The 18549-nt window shown below is 40.6% G+C and overlaps 1 protein-coding gene across 1 annotated transcript in view; it reads left to right on the top strand.

Moving 5' to 3' along the window:
- actn3b (actinin alpha 3b) overlaps positions 1-18549 on the top strand; it is a 72137-nt gene that overhangs the window by 38246 nt on the left and 15342 nt on the right. The gene's annotated exons all lie outside the window — the stretch shown is intronic.

The raw sequence follows: 18549 nt of genomic DNA, 5'->3' as shown, positions 1-18549 counted from the left end.
AGTCATGGTATAGTATATCGTCGGATATATCATGAAACAGTTATACTATAGTATATCCTGAAAATGGAATAAAACTGATCATACTATAGTATGTCTTTTATAATAGTATGAAAAGGTCAGAGAAGCTATGACACACCACAGCATAGGAACTTGGAAAAAAAGGGCCCAAAACACCATTATTTGACATGCCGAAAAAATGACCAAAAATGCAAGGCTATAGTATGGCAAAAAAAGTCAAAATTAAAAATGCCCCCAAAAACAACTGGAAACAACATAGAATAACCTGCAGATGCACACCATAGCATAGAAAGCTGCAAAAAGGGCCAAAAACAGCATAATTTGGCATGTCAAAAATATGACCAAAAAGCCAAGACTATAGTAAGGCAAAAATGTCCAAATTTGACATGTCCCAAAAACTGTTGAAAACAGCTTTAAACAGCTTAATATAGTTTACAAAGACACGCCATAGCAAAGAAAGTTGCAAAAAGAGCCAAAAACAGCATAATTTTGCATGTCGAAAAAATGACCAAAAATCCAAGACTATAGTAGGGCAAAAATGTCAAAATTTGACCAGTCCTAAGAACCGTTAAAAACAGCTTTAAACAGCTTAATATAGCCTGCCAAGATACGCCATAGCAACGAAAGTTGAAAAAAAAAACCCAAAAACAACATAATTTGGCATATCGAAAATATGACTAAAAATCCAAGACTATAGTAAGGCAAAAATGTGAAAATATGACGTCCCAAAAACTGTTTAAAACAGCTTTAAAAAGCATAGAATAGCCTGCTAAGAAAGACCATAGCAAAGAAAGTTGCAAAAAGACCCAAAACAGCATAATTTGGTATGTCGAAAAAATGACCAAACATCCAAGACTATAGTAAGGCAAAAATATCATAATTTGGCATGTCCCAAAAACTATTGAAAACAGCTGGAAACAGCTTAGAATAGACTGCCGAGACACACCATAGCAAAGACAGTTGCAAAAAAAGTCCGAAAACTACATAATTTGGCATGTTGAAAAATCCGACCAAAAATCCAAGACTATAGTAAGGCAAAATGTCAAAATTTGACATGTTCCAAAAACTGTTGAAAACAGCTGGAAACAGTTTAGAATGGCCTGCCAAAACACGCCATAGCAAAGAAAGTTGTAAAAAAAAGTCCAAAGCAGCATAATTTGGCATGTCGAAAAATCCGACCAAAAATCCAAGACTATAGTAAGGCAAAAATGTCAAAATTTGACCCGTCCTACAAAACTGTTAAAAACGGCTGGAAACAGCTTAGAATAACCTGCCAAAACTCGCCATAGCAAAGAAAGTTGCAAAAAAAGTCCAAAACAGCATAATTTTGCATGTCGAAAAAGTCCGACCAAAAATCCAAGACTATAGTAAGGCAAAATGTCAAAATTTGGTATGTCCCAAAAAATGTTGAAAACAGCTGGAAATAGCTTAGAATAACCTGCCAAAACACGCCATAGCAAAGAAAGTTGCAAAAAAAGCCAAAAAAAGCATAATTTGGTGTGTCGAAAAATCCGACCAAAAATCCAAGACTATAGTAAGGCGAAATGTCAAAATTTGACATCTCCTAAAAACTGTTAAAAACTGCTGGAAATAGCTTAGAATAGCCTTCCAAAACACGCCATAGCAAAGAAAGTTGCAAAAAAAGCCAAAAAAAGCATAATTTGGTGTGTCGAAAAATCCGAACAAAAATCCAAGACTATAGATAGGCAAAATGTCAAAATTTTACCCGTCCTAAAAACTGTTAAAATCTGCTGGACACAGTTTAGAATAACCTGCCAAAACACGCCATAGCAAAGAAAGTTGCAAAAACAGCCAAAGAAAGCATAATTTGGCGTGTTGAAAAATCCCACCAAAAATCCAAGACTATAGTAAGGCAAAATGTCAAAATTTGACATCGCCTAAAAACTGTTAAAATCTGCTGGACACAGTTTAGAATAGCCTGCCAAAACACGCCATAGCAAAGAAAGTTGTAAAAAAAAAAGTCCAAAACAGCATAATTTGGCATGTCGAAAAAATGACTAAAAATCCAAGACTATAGTAAGGCAAAATGTCAAAATTTGACATCTCCTAAACACTGTTAAAAACGGCTGGAAACAGCTTAGAATAGCCTGCCAAAACACGCCATAGCAAAGAAAGTTGAAAAAAAAAAAGTCCAAAGCAGCATAATTTTGCATGTCGAAAAATCCAACCACCCCTCCCTGAGCTACCACCTTATCGTTTGCGTGTCCCAGTGATCCTAGGAGCTCAGTTGTCGGGGGCTTCATGCCCCTGGTAGGGTCACCCATGGCAAACAGGTCCTAGGGGAGGGACCAGACAAAGTGTAGCTCACAAGACCCCTATGATGACATACACCAATGATTCAGAGTTCCCCTCGCCCGGACGCGGGTCACCGGGGCCCCCCCCTGGAGCCAGGCCTGGGGGTGGGGCTCGATGGCTCCATGGGGCCCGGCCGGGCACAGCCCGAAGAGGTGACATGGGACCTCCTTCCCGTGGGCTCACCACCCATAGGAGGGGCCGTAGGGGTCGGGTGCAATGTGAGCTGGGCGGCAGCCGAAGGCGGGGACCTTGGCGGTCCGATCCTCGGCTGCAGAAGCTAGCTCTGGGGACGTGGAATGTCACCTCTCTGGTGGGGAAGGAGCCTGAGCTGGTGCGCGAGGTTGAGAAGTTCCGACTAGATATAGTCGGCCTCACCTCGACGCATGGCTTGGGCTCCGGAACCAGTCTTCTTGAGAGGGGATGGACTTTCTTCCACTCTGGAGTTGCCACTGGTGAGAGGCGCCGGGCAGGGGTGGCAATACTTATTGCCCCCCGGCTCGGTGCCTGCACGTTGGAGTTTACGCCGGTGAATGAGAGGGTAGCCTCCCTCCGCCTTCGGGTTGGGGGACGGATCCTGACTGTTGTTTGTGCCTATGGTCCAAACAGCAGTTCAGAGTATCCACCCTTTTTGGAGTCCTTAGAGGGGGTGCTGGAGAGTGCTCCTTCTGGGGACTCCCTCGTTCTGCTGGGGGACTTCAACGCTCACGTTGGCAACAACAGTGAGACCTGGAGGGGCGTGATCAGGAGGAATGGCCCCCCCGATCTGAACCCGAGTGGTGTTTTGTTATTGGACTTCTGTGCTCGCCACAGATTGTCCATAACGAACACCATGTTCAAGCATAAGGGTGTCCATATGCGCACTTGGCATCAGGACACCCTAGGCCGCAGTTCAATGATTGACTTTGTAGTCGTATCGTTGGACTTGCGGCCGTATGTCTTGGACACTGGGTGAAGAGAGGGCGGAGCTGTCAACCGATCACCATCTGGTGGTGAGTTGGCTCCGATGGTGGGGGAGGACGCCGGTCAGACCTGGCAGACCCAAACGCATAGTGAGGGTCTGCCGGGAACGTCTGGCAGAGTCTCCTGTCAGAAGGAGCTTCAACTCCCACCTCCGGAAGAGCTTCGACCATGTCCCGGGGGAGGCTGGGGACATTGAGTCCGAGTGGGCCGTGTTCCGTGCCTCCATTGCTGAGGCGGCCGACCGGTGCTGTGGCCGTAAGGTGGTTGGTGCCTGTCGGGGCGGTAACACCCGAACCCGCTGGTGGACACTGGCAGTAAGGGGTGCCGTCAAGCTGAAGAAGGAGTCCTATCGGGCCTTCTTGGCCTGTGGGACTCCGGAGGCAGCAGACAGGTACCGACAGGCCAAGCGGAGTGCGGCGGCGGTCGTCGAGGCGAAACCCAGGCATGGGAGGAGTTCGGCGAGGCCATGGAAAACGACTTCCGGACGGCTTCGAAGAGGTTCTGGACCACCATCCGGCGTCTCAGGAGGGGGAAACAGTGCTCCGTCAACACTGTGTATGGTGGCGACGGGGCACTGCTGACCTCGACTTCGGGACGCTAGGATCGGTGGAAGGAATACTTGAAGACCTCCTCAATCCCACCGACACGCCTTCCGTTGGGGAAGCAGGGCCTGGGGACCCGGGGTGGGCTCCTCTATCTCTGGGGCTGAGGTTACCGAGGTGGTCAAAAAGCTCCTCGGTGGCAGGGCCCTGGGGGTGGACGAGGTCCGCCCGGAGTTCCTCAAGGCCCTGGATGTTGTGGGGCTGTCGTGGCTGACACGACTCTGCAACATTGCGTGGACATCGGGGGCAGTGCCCTTGGACTGGCAGACTGGGGTGGTGGTCCCTCTTTTCAAGAAGGGGACCGGAGGGTGTGTTCCAACTACAGGGATCACACTCCTCAGCCTCCCTGGTAAGGTCTATTCGGGGGTACTAGAGAGGAGGGTCCGCCGGACAGTCGAACCCCGGATTCAGGAGGAGCAATGCGGTTTTCGTCCCGGTCGTGGAACTGTGGACCAGCTCTGGACCCTTGGCAGGATCCTTGAGGGTGCTTGGAAGTTTGCCCAACCAGTCCACATGTGCTTTGTGGACTTGGAGAAGGCATTCGACCGTGTCCCTCGGGGAGTCCTGTGGGGGTTCTCCGAATATGGGGTTTCGGACTCCTGATACGGGCTGTCCGTTCCCTGTATGACCGGTGCCGGAGCTTGGTCCGCATTGCCGGCAGTAAGTCGAACTTCGTTTCGGTGAGGTTGGACTCCGCCAGGGCTGCCCTTTGTCACCGATTCTGTTCATAACTTATATGGACAGAATTTCTAGGCGCAGCCTGGGTGTTGAGGGGGTCCGGTTTGGTGACCTCAGGATTAAGTCTCTGCTCTTTGCAGATGATGTGGTCCTGTTGGCTTCATCGGGCCGCGACCTCCAGCTCTCACTGGATCGGTTCGCAGCCGAGTGTGAAGCGGCTGGAATGAAAATCAGCACCTCCAAATCCGAGACCATGGTTCTCAGCCGGAAAAGGGTGGCGTGCCCCCTCCGGATCGGGGATGAAGTCCTGCCCCAAGTGGAGGAGTTTAAGTACCTCGGGGTCTTGTTCACGAGTGAGGGAAGGATGGAACGGGAGATCGACAGGCGGATCGGTGCGGCGTCTGCAGTAATGCAGACTCTGCACCGGTCTGTCTTGGTGAAGAGGGAGCTGAGCCGAAAGGCAAAGCTCTCGATTTACCAGTCGATCTTCGTTCCTACCCTCACCTATGGTCACGAGCTTTGGGTAGTGACCGAAAGAACTAGATCGCGGGTACAAGCGGCCGAAATGAGTTTCCTCCGTAGGGTGGCTGGGCTCTCCCTTAGAGATAGGGTGAGAAGCTCGGTCATCCGGGAGGAGCTCGGAGTAGAGCCGCTGCTCCTCCGCATTGAGAAGAGCCAGATGAGGTGGCTCGGGCATCTAATTAGGATGCCTCCAGGACGCCTCCCTGGTGAGGTGTTCAGGGCACGTCCCACCGGTAGGAGGCCCCGGGGAAGACCCAGGACACGCTGGAGAGACTACGTCTCTCAGCTGGCCTGGGAACGCCTCAGGTCCCCGGGAAGAGCTGGATGAAGTGGCCGGGGAGAGGGAAGTCTGGGTTTCCCTGCTTAGGCTGCTGCCCCCGCGACCCGACCCCGGATAAGCGGAAGAAAATGGATGGATGAAAATCCAACCAAAAATCCAAGACTATAGTAAGGCAAGATGTCAAAATTTGACATCTCCTAAAAACTGTTAAAGCTGCTGTAAACAGCTTAGAATAGCCTGCCAAAACACACCATAGCAAAGATAGTTGTAGAATAAGTCCAAAACAGCATAATTTGGTGTGTCGAAAAATCCGACCAAAAATCCAAGACTATAGTAAGGCAAAATGTCAAAATTTTACCCGTCCTAAAAACTGTTAAAATCTGCTGGACACAGTTTAGAATAGCTTGCCAAAACACGCCATAGCAAAGAAAGTTGCAAAAAAAAGTCCAAAACAGCATAATTTGGCGTGTCGAAAAAATGACTAAAAATCCAAGACTATAATCTATACTATATCCAAGACTATATGTCAAAATTTGGTATGTCCCAAAAAATGTTGAAAACAACAGGAAATAGCTTAGAATAGCCTGCCAAAACACGCCATAGCAAAGAAAGTTGTAAAAAAAAGTCCAAAGCAGCATAATTTTGCATGTCGAAAAATCCGACCAAAAATCCAAGACTATAGTAAGGCAAAATGTCAAAATTTGACCCGTCCTAAAAACTGTTAAAATCTGCTGGACACAGTTTAGAATAGCCTGCCAAAACACGCCATAGCAAAGAAAGTTGCAAAAAAAGTCCAAAACAGCATAGTTTGGCATGTCGAAAAATCCAACCAAAAATCCAAGACTATAGTAAGGCAAAATGTCAAAATTTGACATCGCCTAAAAACTGTTAAAATCTGCTGGACGCAGTTTAGAATAACTTGCCAAAACACGCCATTGGAAAGATAGTTGCAAAAAAAGTCCAAAACAGCATAATTTGGCATGTCGAAAAATCTGACCAAAAATCCAAGACTATAGTAAGGCAAAAATGTCAAAATTTGGTATGTCCCAAAAAATGTTGAAAACAACAGGAAATAGCTTAGAATAGCCTGCCAAAACACGCCATAGCAAAGAAAGTTGCAAAAAAAGCAAAAAAAAAGCATAATTTGGCGTGTCGAAAAATCCGACCAAAAATCCAAGGCAAAATGTCAAAATTTGACCCGTCCTACAAAACTGTTAAAAACTGCTGGAAACAGCTTAGAATAGCCTGCCAAAACACGCCATAGCAAAGATAGTTGTAAAATAAGTCCAAAACAGCATAATTTGGCATGTCGAAAAATCTGACCAAAAATCCAAGACTATAGTAAGGCAAAAATGTCAAAATTTGACATCTCCTAAACACTGTTAAAAACTGCTGGAAACAGCTTAGAATGGCCTGCCAAAACACGCCATAGCAAAGAAAGTTGTAAAAAAAAGTCCAAAGCAGCATAATTTGGCATGTCGAAAAATCTGACCAAAAATCCAAGACTATAGTAAGGCAAAAATGTCAACATTTGACCCGTCCTACAAAACTGTTAAAAACTGCTGGAAACAGCTTAGAATAACCTGCCAAAACATGCCATAGCAAAGAAAGTTGCAAAAAAAGTCCAAAACAGCATAATTTGGCATGTCGAAAAAATGACTAAAAATCCAAGACTATAGTAAGGCAAAATGTCAAAATTTGACATCTCCTAAACACTGTTGAAAACTGCTGGAAAGAGCTTAGAATGGCCTGCCAAAACACGCCATAGCAAAGAAAGTTGTAAAAAAAAGTCCAAAACAGCATAATTTTGCATGTCGAAAAATCCGACCAAAAATCCAAGGCTATAGTAAGGCAAAATGTCAAAATTTGACATCTCCTAAACACTGTTAAAATCTGCTGGAAACAGCTTAGAATGGCCTGCCAAAACACGCCATTGCAAAGAAAGCTGTAAAAAAAAGTCCAAAGCAGCATAATTTGGCATGTCGAAAAATCCGACCAAAAATCCAAGACTATAGTAAGGCAAAATGTCAAAATTTGACCCGTCCTACAAAACTGTTAAAATCTGCTGGACACAGTTTAGAATAGCCTGCCAAAACACGCCATAGCAAAGAAAGTTGCAAAAAAAGCCAAAAAAAGCATAATTTGGCGTGTCGAAAAATCCGACCAAAAATCCAAGGCTATAGTAAGGCAAAATGTCAAAATTTGACATCTCCTAAAAACTGTTAAAAACTGCTGGAAAGAGCTTAGAATAGCCTGCCAAAACACGCCATTGCAAAGATAGTTGTAAAATAAGTCCAAAACAGCATAATTTTGCATGTCGAAAAATCCGACCAAAAATCCAAGACTATAGTAAGGCAAAATGTCAAAATTTGACCTGTCCTACAAAACTGTTAAAAACGGCTGGAAACAGCTTAGAATAGCCTGCCAAAACACGCCATAGCAAAGAAAGTTGCAAAAAAAGCCAAAAAAAGCATAATTTGGCGTGTCGAAAAATCCGACCAAAAATCCAAGGCTATAGTAAGGCAAAATGTCAAAATTTGACATCTCCTAAACACTGTTAAAATCTGCTGGACACAGTTTAGAATAGCCTGCCAAAACACGCCATAGCAAAGAAAGTTGCAAAAAAAGCCAAAAAAAGCATAATTTGGCGTGTCGAAAAATCCGACCAAAAATCCAAGGCTATAGTAAGGCAAAATGTCAAAATTTGACATCTCCTAAAAACTGTTAAAAACTGCTGGAAAGAGCTTAGAATAGCCTGCCAAAACACGCCATAGCAAAGATAGTTGTAAAATAAGTCCAAAACAGCATAATTTTGCATGTCGAAAAATCCGACCAAAAATCCAAGACTATAGTAAGGCAAAATGTCAAAATTTGACCCGTCCTACAAAACTGTTAAAAACTGCTGGAAAGAGCTTAGAATAGCCTGCCAAAACACGCCATAGCAAAGAAAGTTGCAAAAAAAGCCAAAAAAAGCATAATTTGGCGTGTCGAAAAATCCAACCAAAAATCCAAGACTATAGTAAGGCAAAATGTCAAAATTTGACCCGTCCTACAAAACTGTTAAAAACGGCTGGAAACAGCTTAGAATAGCCTGCCAAAACACGCCATAGCAAAGAAAGTTGCAAAGAAAACCAAAAAAAGCATAATTTGGCGTGTCGAAAAATCCGACCAAAAATCCAAGGCTATAGTAAGGCAAAATGTCAAAATTTGACATCTCCTAAACACTGTTGAAAACTGCTGGAAAGAGCTTAGAATGGCCTGCCAAAACACGCCATAGCAAAGAAAGTTGTAAAAAAAAGTCCAAAACAGCATAATTTTGCATGTCGAAAAATCCGACCAAAAATCCAAGGCTATAGTAAGGCAAAATGTCAAAATTTGACATCTCCTAAACACTGTTAAAATCTGCTGGAAACAGCTTAGAATGGCCTGCCAAAACACGCCATTGCAAAGAAAGCTGTAAAAAAAAGTCCAAAGCAGCATAATTTGGCATGTCGAAAAATCCGACCAAAAATCCAAGACTATAGTAAGGCAAAATGTCAAAATTTGACCCGTCCTACAAAACTGTTAAAATCTGCTGGACACAGTTTAGAATAGCCTGCCAAAACACGCCATAGCAAAGAAAGTTGCAAAAAAAGCCAAAAAAAGCATAATTTGGCGTGTCGAAAAATCCGACCAAAAATCCAAGGCTATAGTAAGGCAAAATGTCAAAATTTGACATCTCCTAAAAACTGTTAAAAACTGCTGGAAAGAGCTTAGAATAGCCTGCCAAAACACGCCATTGCAAAGATAGTTGTAAAATAAGTCCAAAACAGCATAATTTTGCATGTCGAAAAATCCGACCAAAAATCCAAGACTATAGTAAGGCAAAATGTCAAAATTTGACCCGTCCTACAAAACTGTTAAAAACGGCTGGAAACAGCTTAGAATAGCCTGCCAAAACACGCCATAGCAAAGAAAGTTGCAAAAAAGCCAAAAAAGCATAATTTGGCGTGTCGAAAAACCCGACCAAAAATCCAAGGCTATAGTAAGGCAAAATGTCAAAATTTGACATCTCCTAAACACTGTTAAAATCTGCTGGACACAGTTTAGAATAGCCTGCCAAAACACGCCATAGCAAAGAAAGTTGCAAAAAAGCCAAAAAAAGCATAATTTGGCGTGTCGAAAAATCCGACCAAAAATCCAAGGCTATAGTAAGGCAAAATGTCAAAATTTGACATCTCCTAAAAACTGTTAAAAACTGCTGGAAAGAGCTTAGAATAGCCTGCCAAAACACGCCATAGCAAAGATAGTTGTAAAATAAGTCCAAAACAGCATAATTTTGCATGTCGAAAAATCCGACCAAAAATCCAAGACTATAGTAAGGCAAAATGTCAAAATTTGACCCGTCCTACAAAACTGTTAAAAACGGCTGGAAACAGCTTAGAATAGCCTGCCAAAACACGCCATAGCAAAGAAAGTTGCAAAAAAAGCCAAAAAAAGCATAATTTGGCGTGTCGAAAAATCCAACCAAAAATCCAAGGCTATAGTAAGGCAAAATGTCAAAATTTGACCCGTCCTACAAAACTGTTAAAAACGGCTGGAAACAGCTTAGAATAGCCTGCCAAAACACGCCATAGCAAAGAAAGTTGCAAAGAAAACCAAAAAAAGCATAATTTGGCGTCGAAAAATCCGACCAAAAATCCAAGGCTATAGTAAGGCAAAATGTCAAAATTTGACATCTCCTAAAAACTGTTAAAACTGCTGGAAAGAGCTTAGAATAGCCTGCCAAAACACGCCATAGCAAAGATAGTTGTAAAATAAGTCCAAAACAGCATAATTTTGCATGTCGAAAAATCCGACCAAAAATCCAAGACTATAGTAAGGCAAAATGTCAAAATTTGACCCGTCCTACAAAACTGTTAAAAACGGCTGGAAACAGCTTAGAATAGCCTGCCAAAACACGCCATAGCAAAGAAAGTTGCAAAAAAAGCCAAAAAAAGCATAATTTGGCGTGTTGAAAAATCCGACCAAAAATCCAAGGCTATAGTAAGGCAAAATGTCAAAATTTGACATCTCCTAAACACTGTTGAAAACTGCTGGAAACAGCTTAGAATGGCCTGCCAAAACACGCCATTGCAAAGAAAGCTGTAAAAAAAAGTCCAAAGCAGCATAATTTGGCATGTCGAAAAATCCGACCAAAAATCCAAGACTATAGTAAGGCAAAATGTCAAAATTTGACATCGCCTAAAAACTGTTAAAATCTGCTGGACACAGTTTAGAATAGCCTGCCAAAACACGCCATAGCAAAGAAAGTTGCAAAAAAAGCCATAAAAAGCATAATTTGGCGTGTCGAAAAATCCGACCAAAAATCCAAGGCTATAGTAAGGCAAAATGTCAAAATTTGACATCTCCTAAAAACTGTTAAAAACTGCTGGAAAGAGCTTAGAATAGCCTGCCAAAACACGCCATAGCAAAGATAGTTGTAAAATAAGTCCAAAACAGCATAATTTTGCATGTCGAAAAATCCGACCAAAAATCCAAGGCTATAGTAAGGCAAAATGTCAAAATTTGACATCTCCTAAACACTGTTAAAAACTGCTGGAAAGAGCTTAGAATAGCCTGCCAAAACACGCCATAGCAAAGATAGTTGTAAAAAAGTCCAAAACAGCATAATTTTGCATGTCGAAAAATCCGACCAAAAATCCAAGGCTATAGTAAGGCAAAATGTCAAAATTTGACATCTCCTAAACACTGTTAAAAACTGCTGGAAAGAGCTTAGAATAGCCTGCCAAAACACGCCATAGCAAAGAAAGTTGCAAAAAAAGTCCAAAACAGCATAATTTGGCATGTCGAAAAATCCGACCAAAAATCCAAGACTATAGTAAGGCAAAATGTCAAAATTTGACCCGTCCTACAAAACTGTTAAAATCTGCTGGAAACAGCTTAGAATAACCTGCCAAACCACGCCATAGCAAAGAAAGTTGCAAAAAAAGCCAAAAAAAGCATAATTTGGCGTGTCGAAAAATCCGACCAAAAATCCAAGGCTATAGTAAGGCAAAATGTCAAAATTTGACATCTCCTAAAAACTGTTAAAAACTGCTGGAAAGAGCTTAGAATAGCCTGCCAAAACACGCCATAGCAAAGATAGTTGTAAAATAAGTCCAAAACAGCATAATTTTGCATGTCGAAAAATCCGACCAAAAATCCAAGACTATAGTAAGGCAAAATGTCAAAATTTGACCCGTCCTACAAAACTGTTAAAAACGGCTGGAAACAGCTTAGAATAGCCTGCCAAAACACGCCATAGCAAAGAAAGTTGCAAAAAAAGCCAAAAAAAGCATAATTTGGCGTGTCGAAAAATCCGACCAAAAATCCAAGGCTATAGTAAGGCAAAATGTCAAAATTTGACATCTCCTAAACACTGTTAAAAACTGCTGGACACAGTTTAGAATAGCCTGCCAAAACACGCCATAGCAAAGAAAGTTGCAAAAAAAGCCAAAAAAAGCATAATTTGGCGTGTCGAAAAATCCGACCAAAAATCCAAGGCTATAGTAAGGCAAAATGTCAAAATTTGACATCTCCTAAAAACTGTTAAAATCTGCTGGAAAGAGCTTAGAATAGCCTGCCAAAACACGCCATTGCAAAGAAAGTTGTAAAAAAAGTCCAAAACAGCATAATTTGGCATGTCGAAAAATCCGACCAAAAATCCAAGACTATAGTAAGGCAAAATGTCAAAATTTGACATCTCCTAAAAACTGTTAAAATCTGCTGGAAAGAGCTTAGAATAGCCTGCCAAAACACGCCATAGCAAAGAAAGTTGCAAAAAAAGCCAAAAAAAGCATAATTTGGCGTGTCGAAAAATCCAACCAAAAATCCAAGACTATAGTAAGGCAAAATGTCAAAATTTGACCCGTCCTACAAAACTGTTAAAAACGGCTGGAAACAGCTTAGAATAGCCTGCCAAAACACGCCATAGCAAAGAAAGTTGCAAAAAAAGCCAAAAAAAGCATAATTTGGCGTGTCGAAAAATCCGACCAAAAATCCAAGGCTATAGTAAGGCAAAATGTCAAAATTTGACATCTCCTAAAAACTGTTAAAATCTGCTGGACACAGTTTAGAATAGCCTGCCAAAACACGCCATAGCAAAGATAGTTGTAAAATAAGTCCAAAACAGCATAATTTTGCATGTCGAAAAATCCGACCAAAAATCCAAGACTATAGTAAGGCAAAATGTCAAAATTTGACCCGTCCTACAAAACTGTTAAAAACGGCTGGAAACAGCTTAGAATAGCCTGCCAAAACACGCCATAGCAAAGAAAGTTGCAAAAAAAGCCAAAAAAAGCATAATTTGGCGTGTGAAAAATCCGACCAAAAATCCAAGGCTATAGTAAGGCAAAATGTCAAAATTTGACATCTCCTAAACACTGTTAAAAACTGCTGGAAACAGCTTAGAATGGCCTGCCAAAACACGCCATTGCAAAGAAAGCTGTAAAAAAAAGTCCAAAGCAGCATAATTTGGCATGTCGAAAAATCCGACCAAAAATCCAAGACTATAGTAAGGCAAAATGTCAAAATTTGACATCTCCTAAAAACTGTTAAAATCTGCTGGACACAGTTTAGAATAGCCTGCCAAAACACGCCATAGCAAAGAAAGTTGCAAAAAAAGCCAAAAAAAGCATAATTTGGCGTGTCGAAAAATCCGACCAAAAATCCAAGGCTATAGTAAGGCAAAATGTCAAAATTTGACATCTCCTAAAAACTGTTAAAATCTGCTGGAAAGAGCTTAGAATAGCCTGCCAAAACACGCCATAGCAAAGATAGTTGTAAAATAAGTCCAAAACAGCATAATTTTGCATGTCGAAAAATCCGACCAAAAATCCAAGACTATAGTAAGGCAAAATGTCAAAATTTGACCCGTCCTACAAAACTGTTAAAAACGGCTGGAAACAGCTTAGAATAGCCTGCCAAAACACGCCATAGCAAAGAAAGTTGCAAAAAACCAAAAAAAGCATAATTTGGCGTGTCGAAAAATCCGACCAAAAATCCAAGGCTATAGTAAGGCAAAATGTCAAAATTTGACATCTCCTAAAAACTGTTAAAATCTGCTGGACACAGTTTAGAATAGTCTGCCAAAACACGCCATAGCAAAGAAAGTTGCAAAAAAAGCCAAAAAAAGCATAATTTGGCGTGTCGAAAAATCCAACCAAAAATCCAAGGCTATAGTAAGGCAAAATGTCAAAATTTGACATCTCCTAAAAACTGTTAAAATCTGCTGGAAACAGCTTAGAATGGCCTGCCAAAACACGCCATTGCAAAGAAAGCTGTAAAAAAAGCCAAAAAAAGCATAATTTGGCGTGTCGAAAAATCCGACCAAAAATCCAAGGCTATAGTAAGGCAAAATGTCAAAATTTGACATCTCCTAAAAACTGTTAAAATCTGCTGGACACAGTTTAGAATAGCCTGCCAAAACACGCCATAGCAAAGAAAGTTGCAAAAAAAGTCCAAAACAGCATAATTTGGCATGTCAAAAAATCCGACCAAAAATCCAAGACTATAGTAAGGCAAAATGTCAAAATTTGACATCTCCTAAAAACTGTTAAAAACAGCTGGAAACAGCTTAGAATAGCCTGCCAAAACACGCCATAGCAAAGAAAGTTGCAAAAAAAAGTCCAAAACAGCATAATTTGGCATGTCGAAAAATCCGACCAAAAATCCAAGACTATAGTAAGGCAAAATGTCAAAATTTGACATCTCCTAAAAACTGTTAAAATCTGCTGGACACAGTTTAGAATAGTCTGCCAAAACACGCCATAGCAAAGAAAGTTCCAAAAAAAGCCAAAAAAAGCATAATTTGGCGTGTCGAAAAATCCGACCAAAAATCCAAGGCTATAGTAAGGCAAAATGTCAAAATTTGACATCTCCTAAACACTGTTAAAAACTGCTGGAAAGAGCTTAGAATAGCCTGCCAAAACACGCCATAGCAAAGATAGTTGTAAAATAAGTCCAAAACAGCATAATTTTGCATGTCGAAAAATCCGACCAAAAATCCAAGACTATAGTAAGGCAAAATGTCAAAATTTGACATCTCCTAAAAACTGTTAAAATCTGCTGGACACAGTTTAGAATAGCCTGCCAAAACACGCCATAGCAAAGAAAGTTGCAAAAAAAGTCCAAAAAAGCATAATTTGGCATGTTGAAAAATCCGACCAAAAATCCAAGACTATAGTAAGGCAAAATGTCAAAATTTGACATCTCCTAAAAACTGTTAAAAACAGCTGGAAACAGCTTAGAATAGCCTGCCAAAACACGCCATAGCAAAGAAAGTTGCAAAAAAAGCCAAAAAAAGCATAATTTGGCGTGTCGAAAAATCCGACCAAAAATCCAAGGCTATAGTAAGGCAAAATGTCAAAATTTGACATCTCCTAAACACTGTTAAAAACTGCTGGAAACAGCTTAGAATGGCCTGCCAAAACACGCCATTGCAAAGAAAGCTGTAAAAAAAAGTCCAAAGCAGCATAATTTGGCATGTCGAAAAATCCGACCAAAAATCCAAGACTATAGTAAGGCAAAATGTCAAAATTTGACATCTCCTAAAAACTGTTAAAATCTGCTGGACACAGTTTAGAATAGCCTGCCAAAACACGCCATAGCAAAGAAAGTTGCAAAAAAAGCCAAAAAAAGCATAATTTGGCGTGTCGAAAAATCCGACCAAAAATCCAAGACTATAGTAAGGCAAAATGTCAAAATTTGACCCGTCCTACAAAACTGTTAAAAACGGCTGGAAACAGCTTAGAATAGCCTGCCAAAACACGCCATAGCAAAGAAAGTTGCAAAAAAAGCCAAAAAAAGCATAATTTGGCGTGTCGAAAAATCCGACCAAAAATCCAAGGCTATAGTAAGGCAAAATGTCAAAATTTGACATCTCCTAAACACTGTTAAAAACTGCTGGACACAGTTTAGAATAGTCTGCCAAAACACGCCATAGCAAAGAAAGTTGCAAAAAAAGCCAAAAAAAGCATAATTTGGCGTGTCGAAAAATCCAACCAAAAATCCAAGGCTATAGTAAGGCAAAATGTCAAAATTTGACATCTCCTAAAAACTGTTAAAATCTGCTGGACATAGTTTAGAATAGCCTGCCAAAACACGCCATAGCAAAGATAGTTGTAAAATAAGTCCAAAACAGCATAATTTTGCATGTCGAAAAAGTCCGACCAAAAATCCAAGACTATAGTAAGGCAAAATGTCAAAATTTGACCCGTCCTACAAAACTGTTAAAAACGGCTGGAAACAGCTTAGAATAGCCTGCCAAAACACGCCATAGCAAAGAAAGTTGCAAAAAAAGCCAAAAAAAGCATAATTTGGCGTGTCGAAAAATCCGACCAAAAATCCAAGGCTATAGTAAGGCAAAATGTCAAAATTTGACATCTCCTAAACACTGTTAAAAACTGCTGGAAACAGCTTAGAATGGCCTGCCAAAACACGCCATTGCAAAGAAAGCTGTAAAAAAAAGTCCAAAGCAGCATAATTTGGCATGTCGAAAAATCCGACCAAAAATCCAAGACTATAGTAAGGCAAAATGTCAAAATTTGACATCTCCTAAAAACTGTTAAAATCTGCTGGACACAGTTTAGAATAGCCTGCCAAAACACGCCATAGCAAAGAAAGTTGCAAAAAAAGCCAAAAAAAGCATAATTTGGCGTGTCGAAAAATCCGACCAAAAATCCAAGGCTATAGTAAGGCAAAATGTCAAAATTTGACATCTCCTAAACACTGTTAAAAACTGCTGGACACAGTTTAGAATAGTCTGCCAAAACACGCCATAGCAAAGAAAGTTGCAAAAAAAGCCAAAAAAAGCATAATTTGGCGTGTCGAAAAATCCGACCAAAAATCCAAGGCTATAGTAAGGCAAAATGTCAAAATTTGACATCTCCTAAAAACTGTTAAAATCTGCTGGAAAGAGCTTAGAATAGCCTGCCAAAACACGCCATTGCAAAGAAAGCTGTAAAAAAAAGTCCAAAGCAGCATAATTTGGCATGTCGAAAAATCCGACCAAAAATCCAAGACTATAGTAAGGCAAAATGTCAAAATTTGACATCTCCTAAAAACTGTTAAAATCTGCTGGACACAGTTTAGAATAGCCTGCCAAAACACGCCATAGCAAAGAAAGTTGCAAAAAAAGTCCAAAACAGCATAATTTGGCATGTCGAAAAATCCGACCAAAAATCCAAGGCTATAGTAAGGCAAAATGTCAAAATTTGACATCTCCTAAAAACTGTTAAAATCTGCTGGACACAGTTTAGAATAGCCTGCCAAAACACGCCATAGCAAAGAAAGTTGCAAAAAAAGCCAAAAAAAGCATAATTTTGCATGTCGAAAAATCCGACCAAAAATCCAAGGCTATAGTAAGGCAAAATGTCAAAATTTGACATCTCCTAAACACTGTTAAAAACTGCTGGAAAGAGCTTAGAATAGCCTGCCAAAACACGCCATAGCAAAGATAGTTGTAAAATAAGTCCAAAACAGCATAATTTGGCATGTCGAAAAATCCGACCAAAAATCCAAGACTATAGTAAGGCAAAAATGTCAAAATTTGACCCGTCCTATAAAACTGTTAAAAACGGCTGGAAACAGCTTAGAATAACCTGCCAAAACACGCCATAGCAAAGAAAGTTGCAAAAAAAGCCAAAAAAAGCATAATTTTGCGTGTCGAAAAATCCGACCAAAAATCCAAGGCTATAGTAAGGCAAAATGTCAAAATTTGACATCTCCTAAACACTGTTAAAAACTGCTGGAAACAGCTTAGAATGGCCTGCCAAAACACGCCATTGCAAAGAAAGCTGTAAAAAAAAGTCCAAAGCAGCATAATTTGGCATGTCGAAAAATCCGACCAAAAATCCAAGACTATAGTAAGGCAAAATGTCAAAATTTGACATCTCCTAAAAACTGTTAAAATCTGCTGGACACAGTTTAGAATAGCCTGCCAAAACACGCCATAGCAAAGAAAGTTGCAAAAAAAGCCAAAAAAAGCATAATTTGGCGTGTCGAAAAATCCGACCAAAAATCCAAGACTATAGTAAGGCAAAATGTCAAAATTTGACATCTCCTAAAAACTGTTAAAATCTGCTGGACACAGTTTAGAATAGCCTGCCAAAACACGCCATAGCAAAGAAAGTTGCAAAAAAAGCCAAAAAAAGCATAATTTTGCATGTCGAAAAATCCGACCAAAAATCCAAGGCTATAGTAAGGCAAAATGTCAAAATTTGACATCTCCTAAAAACTGTTAAAATCTGCTGGAAACAGCTTAGAATAGCCTGCCAAAACACGCCATAGCAAAGAAAGTTGCAAAAAAAGCCAAAAAAAGCATAATTTGGCGTGTCGAAAAATCCGACCAAAAATCCAAGGCTATAGTAAGGCAAAATGTCAAAATTTGACCCGTCCTACAAAACTGTTAAAACGGCTGGAAACAGCTTAGAATAGCCTGCCAAAACACGCCATAGCAAAGAAAGTTGCAAAAAGCCAAAAAAGCATAAGTTGGCGTGTCGAAAAATCCGACCAAAAATCCAAGGCTATAGTAAGGCAAAATGTCAAAATTTGACATCTCCTAAACACTGTTAAAAACTGCTGGAAACAGCTTAGAATGGCCTGCCAAAACACGCCATTGCAAAGAAAGCTGTAAAAAAAAGTCCAAAGCAGCATAATTTGGCATGTCGAAAAATCCGACCAAAAATCCAAGACTATAGTAAGGCAAAATGTCAAAATTTGACATCGCCTAAAAACTGTTAAAATCTGCTGGACACAGTTTAGAATAGCCTGCCAAAACACGCCATAGCAAAGAAAGTTGCAAAAAAAGCCAAAAAAAGCATAATTTGGCGTGTCGAAAAATCCGACCAAAAATCCAAGGCTATAGTAAGGCAAAATGTCAAAATTTGACATCTCCTAAAAACTGTTAAAATCTGCTGGACACAGCTTAGAATAACCTGCCAAAACACGCCATAGCAAAGAAAGTTGCAAAAAAAGTCCAAAACAGCATAATTTTGCATGTCGAAAAATCCGACCAAAAATCCAAGACTATAGTAAGGCAAAATGTCAAAATTTGACATCTCCTAAAAACTGTTAAAAACAGCTGGAAACAGCTTAGAATAGCCTGCCAAAACACGCCATAGCAAAGAAAGTTGCAAAAAAAGCCAAAAAAAG

The sequence above is a fragment of the Plectropomus leopardus genome, chromosome 23 (genome assembly GCF_026936395.1).
Source record: "Plectropomus leopardus strain MGB_pleo_1.0 chromosome 23, ASM2693639v1, whole genome shotgun sequence".
Taxonomy (NCBI): Eukaryota; Metazoa; Chordata; class Actinopteri; order Perciformes; family Serranidae; genus Plectropomus; species Plectropomus leopardus.
The sequence above is the reverse complement of the archived record's forward strand: the minus strand, read 5'-3'. Positions and strand labels throughout refer to the sequence as shown.